The sequence below is a fragment of the Olea europaea genome, chromosome 13 (genome assembly GCF_002742605.1).
Source record: "Olea europaea var. sylvestris chromosome 13, O_europaea_v1, whole genome shotgun sequence".
Taxonomy (NCBI): Eukaryota; Viridiplantae; Streptophyta; class Magnoliopsida; order Lamiales; family Oleaceae; genus Olea; species Olea europaea.
Window position 1 is genome coordinate 6,922,347 of NC_036249.1, and position 5,868 is coordinate 6,928,214.

General features: G+C 35.2%; 1 pseudogene; it reads left to right on the forward strand.

Moving 5' to 3' along the window:
* The window catches only part of LOC111407448, a 5,917-nt pseudogene extending 2,877 nt beyond the window's left edge, over positions 1–3,040 (forward strand).
* The last annotated feature ends 2,828 nt before the right edge of the window (positions 3,041–5,868 follow it).

Genomic DNA, 5,868 nt, shown 5'->3' on the forward strand with positions numbered 1-5,868 from the left:
TGTAATTTTGTTTGTAGTTGGATCTAATAACCGATATCCTTTAGATTCATCACTATATCCAACAAAGACAAGTTTTTGTCCTTTCTCGTCAAATTTCTGCCAAATATTTTGAAGTGATCAACCATTGGCTTCTTTTTGTTCCAAGCTTCGTATGGAGTTTTATTCCGTACAGCCTTTGTTGGAGACCGATTGAGAATGTATACTGCCGTATTTACAGCTTCTGCCCAATACAGATTTGGAAGTCCTTTGCCCTTTAGCATGCTTCTTGCCATTTCAACAATTGTGCGATTTTTTCTTTCGGCCACGCCGTTTTGTTGCGGAGTTCGACTCACAGTTAATTGTCTTTTGATGCCATTTTTTCTGCAATATTCCATGAAAGGATTATAGAGATATTCACCTCTACGATCGGTCCTTAAAGTTTTTATCAAAAACCCACTTTGCCTTTCTGCTTGAGCTTTGAATTGAAGAAATGTGGAATATGCCTCAGATTTTTGACTGAGGAAGAAAACCCATATCATTCTTGTGAAGTCATCAACAAAGAGAATAAAATATCTCTTGTTTCCAAAAGTGGGAGTTTGCATTGGCCCACAAATATCCGAGTGCACAAGCTCAAGTGGTGCTTTCGTTCTCCATGAAGTTTTTGGAAACGACAACTTGTGCAATTTCCCATAGACGCATCCTTCGCACATTTTGTCTATGTGTTGGATGTTAGGAAGTCCCGTCACCATGTTTTTCATTTGGAGTAAACGAAGGCCTCTTTCATGAAGATGACCATATCGTAAATGCCACAAATACGCCAAATCTTCGTCTCTTGCCTTGAGTGCACAATTCTCATTTAGTGGCATCATAAGAGGAAATGTCTTGTTCTTCATTTCAATATTTGCCACACAAATATTTTTCTTTTTGTCAAAAACTTTACATGCACCATCATCAAAGTGGACAGAGAAGTCACTTTGAATAAGTTGTCCAACACTTAGGAGATTATGAGAAAGATTGGGAACATAAAGAACATCTGTGATGAGTTTCTTGTTACCTTCTTTAATTTGGACAGCAATGGTGCCTTTTCCTACCGCATCTCTACATGTTCCATCGCCAAGAATTACTTGTGAAGTAATATTTGGATTAAGGTCCACAAAGATGTCGCGATTCCCCGTCATGTGATTGCTACAACCGCTATCCAAATACCAAGGGCTTTGAGCTCCATTTTCATAATTTTGATGTTCGGTAGTGGATTGGTTACTCGAACGATTGATCCTTTGCTCATGGGCAAGAAGTGACCCGGTTAACTCATAAATGGTCATTTTGGACAAGTCTTTCGATTCTTCAATTGCGGCTGCAACATGGTCAAACTTTGGAGGAAGGCATCTTAACATTTTCTCCACGACTCTTTTATCTGTAATTGTGTCACCACAGCTTTTGATTTGATTTACTGTCTCGGCTACTCGTGAAGAAAAAACACGAACCGATTCTCGTTCTTCCATTTGGAGATTATCAAAGTCTCTCCATAAGGATTGAAGTTTCAAGGCGATCGTTTTCTCCGTTCCTTGAAATTCTTGCATCAATATTTCCCAAGCATCTTTGGCTTTTTTAACACCAAAGATACGAGGGAAAATTGATTTCCCGACTCCTTGTTGAATATAGCGGAGAGCCATTGCATCTTTTCTTTTAAATTCTTTTTGCAATTTTTCGTAATCTTCATTGTCTTCGGATGGTTCTTCGTACTCCTTATCGTCAATGACATCCCAAAGTTCTAAGGAGATGAAGAAAGTTTGCATTTGGATGCTCCAGTATTCATAATGCTCGCCTTCAAAGATTGGGACTTGACTGGAAGAATATGTAAACAACGAAACTGTTTGTATGAAAGCCATGAAAAAGTGCAATCACAAGTTATGGCTCTGATACCAAATTTGTTAGTGCGGAAACGAAGTGTTGAAGAAAAACTTGAATTTTTATTGATAGTTTTTGAGTTGCTACAGCACACTCAATAATGTTTTCTTCTTTTTTTTTCTTACAATGAGACTACAAGAATGACCTCTATTTATAGGACCACATGGATAACTCTAGAGACATGGGAATATAAATGGACACCTAATAATTCATGAATTTGCATCATGTATTTTCCTAATACATTTTCTTCAAGTGCATCATGTATTTTCCTAAGATTACAAATTAATGCCACATTTAACACCCCCTCTCCTTATTCATTTCCTAAGATTACAAATTAATGCCACATTTAACAATTAGGTGCACAAAGCTAGCTTGTGTGTTCCGGTTGTCAAAACCTTTTACTCTATCCAGTTGGAGCAACTTCAGTATGTTGTGCCGTATGCAATGCAGTCACATCTGTACCTCCTCCCGGTATATATCCAGAATCGCCTTCAAAATCGAGTGTCTAAGTCAAATATTTTCTATGACTCCAATATTATTTAAATGCCTAGCTAATGGCTATTGAGCAGGCACTGAAATGGCTCAATTGGTTTGTGGAGGTTGCCACACATTACTAATGTACATTCGTGGTGCAACAAGCGTGCAATGCTCATGTTGCCACACCATCAATCTAGCTTTCGAAGGTACATATTTATCTATCTGTGTTTTCCTGTCTCTTGAAAAATCGTAAATAACAAGTTTTTCCGTTGTCTTAGCAAATCAAGTAGCACACGTGAATTGTGGGAATTGCCGGATGTTGTTGGAGTACCAATATGGGGCACCATCTGTAAAATGCGTAGTTTGCAATTTCGTGACATCAGTCGGGGTAAGAAAGAAATTCACTTCAAAGTACTACTTTTTTCTTAGCATTGAATTTCTCACTGCATCAACATATATCCTTCAAAGGTTGCAATCTTAACTAGCATTTCTATGAATATTATTCAGGATACAATCAATTCCTACTCCGTACTTTACATTATTTAAATTGTGTTTTAATGAATGCCACAGGCTTCGACAGACACCACTGAACAAAAGTTCAGCAGCTAACTGTGAAAGAGAGCGTCGGCTCTAAGAAAATCTACAATTTCAGTTCTTATCCTACATTTCTTCAGTAGTTGCAAACTTGCAATGTCTCATGACAATTACATTTACATAGTTATTTTTCTATCAAAGTACTTTAGGGATAAAGCTACTTGTATATAATGATGTCCATACACTCACATGGGTGTGGAGCCCACTCACAACATAAAATTATGTAAACCAAGCACAACCCGTATTTTAATATACAAAATAACAAGGTTTGCCCAATTGAATGTATGAGAGGAAACTTGAGCGTTGTTGCAAAAAATAATTAATAAAGAGGACATGATTCGAATGAACAATCTATGTGATGCTTTTATGCCTCGTGTTACAATCTATAACACCATCAAAATCACCATGTGATGCTTTTTTGATAAAAAAAATTGCACATATAAATAATAATAACCACTGATTTTTAAATAATAATAACCACTGAATATTTAGTTAAGATGAGCTGATGGAATAAAAATCTTAATTTTCTCTAGGCTATATTACCCGTTAAATCATATTAAAATTTGTGTATATATTCTACAAAATATACAATCTTACGGATCACATAGCTTCACTTTTGAATTAAATTAAGAAATCGCAATTTTGGAAGGTACAAGATAAATTGGAGAACTTATTCTTGGAATAATTTGTGGGCATATGTAGGTATTATCAGTGTCGAGTTGAAGTTAACTTGGACATAAATGACATATCTACATGACTACGTATATATATATATATTAATATGTTTTATTGCTTGCTGCATCGTTCCAAGTGCAGCATACATTTATAATGGGAAATGCTGAAGTAGAAAGTTGCACACTGGTTTATAAATATGTTACACTGCTATATTAGCCATTGACATGGACCACACAATAAGTGACTGGGATTTGATGCTTTTGAAAACTTTTTAATATATATGGAGCAGTTTAGTAGTGGGCATCTGATGTAGAGGAAGTTTATGAGAAAGAACAAGAGTCGCACGTGAAAACTCAAATTTGTTGATTCACTTACGATTCATAAAAAATTGAGTGTCATTAAGGCTTACAATTTTAAAGATAATGAAGAAAATTAAAAGTCCTATTCTACACGATCAATTTGCAACAAACGAAATTGAATTTTAAATTTATTTACTAAAGAAATACCAAAAATAAAGTTGCTAAAAAAGAAGCTTAAACGATAGAATTTGACCCAAATAGGTCGTACATCAAGAACAAATTCCCAGAGTTTTTCTCGTTGGGCTGTTTCCACTCAAATTTGATCCAAACTTCTCCAAAACAGACACTACGAAAAATTATCTTTATTTACGCCGATCCCATTTTTCCTTGAAATATTCTTTCTTTGTGTACCCATCAGCAACACCTGAATTCAGGTTGATTACATCATCATTGCAAAAAGGTAAATGCTTTTCCGAACTAGCTAATTTGGTGCAAATTAAACTATGCTTGCTTGAAAGAATATCAAAATCCTATTGTTATTTCCGAATTAAATGAATCCACATGCACATCATTATGTGCTGTTGCTGCTATAATTTATAACTCTCCGGTGATAATCAATCAATGTAATTAAAATCAGAAGTTGAACGAATGGATGAATTTGTAAAACGAAAGTCAGATTCTATTCGGATATACAATAGCAAATTAATGTTAGCATTGAAACGAGAAGGAAACAGTGGGAAACACTTGAGAGATGTATGTGCAATAGTGAAGAACAAAAACATACTCCCTTCATCCCATTTATATAGGCTTACTTTCCTTATTTTCTTGTCCCAATTATATAGTTACGAGCTTGTTTTGTCCTGTTCATTTACTAATATACCCTTATTTAATTTGCCTAGTTATAAACAATTTTTCAACTTCACCTTGAAATTATACAAATATAAATTAGAGTAAACTAAAAAATTTATTGACAAAAATTGCTTTTTCAATAGCATTAAGCCCTTGTTTGAGCCCCATTTTTGCCAAGAAAATGTATTTTTGAATTGTGTAATGATGTTAAATGTGTGGTTAAAAAATAAGGAAAAGTTTTAGATTTTCGTTTAATATTATTTTATTGAAGAATGTGTCGTTGAAATGATGTCAAAACACTGTTTAAGAATGTATTTTGTCAAAAAAATGGGGCTCAAACAAGGGCTAAATATGATTTAAAAACAAAACAAGCCTATATAATTGAGACGGGGGAGTAATCATAATTACGAAGTCATAAACATAAGTTGGTAGAGAATACGCATGGTGGAATAAACTGCTGGACCTCATTCCATATTCTGCACTTTAATTGCAGGCCAAATGCTGACCAGAAGAGAAGTCCACTGGTGAATGTTACGTGACCTTTCAAGCACTTACCATAATGTTTTTCTCTTTTTTCCGAATCGACGCCATTGAATCGTATGCAAATTAGTAAAATTTGCTGGCATTGAATTCGAATATAAATAGGTTAGCTACACAATAAATCTTCTCAACAATCTCAAACAAGAGCAATTAAGCATTGCCATTAATTCCCTCTTCACTTGAGAACAAAAAAAAAAAAAAAAAAATGCTAGGAACTGAAGATGTGTACAAGGTGGCGGTGGCCATGGCACCACTGTATGTAGCTTTGATTTTAGGGTATGGGTCCGTCAAATGGTGGCGTATATTCACTCCCGAGCAGTGCGAAACCATAAACCGCTTAGTTTGCCATTTCACCCTACCGCTCTTCACTTTGGAATTCACATCTCATGTCGATCCTTTCAAGATGAATTATTTATTCATTGGAGCCGATGCCATATCAAAAGTATTTATTGTTACGGTTTTGTCGTTATGGGCTAAGTGTAGTAGCAAAGGAAGTTATTGCTGGTCTATAACAAGCTTCTCTTTGTCTACACTTACTAATTCTCTT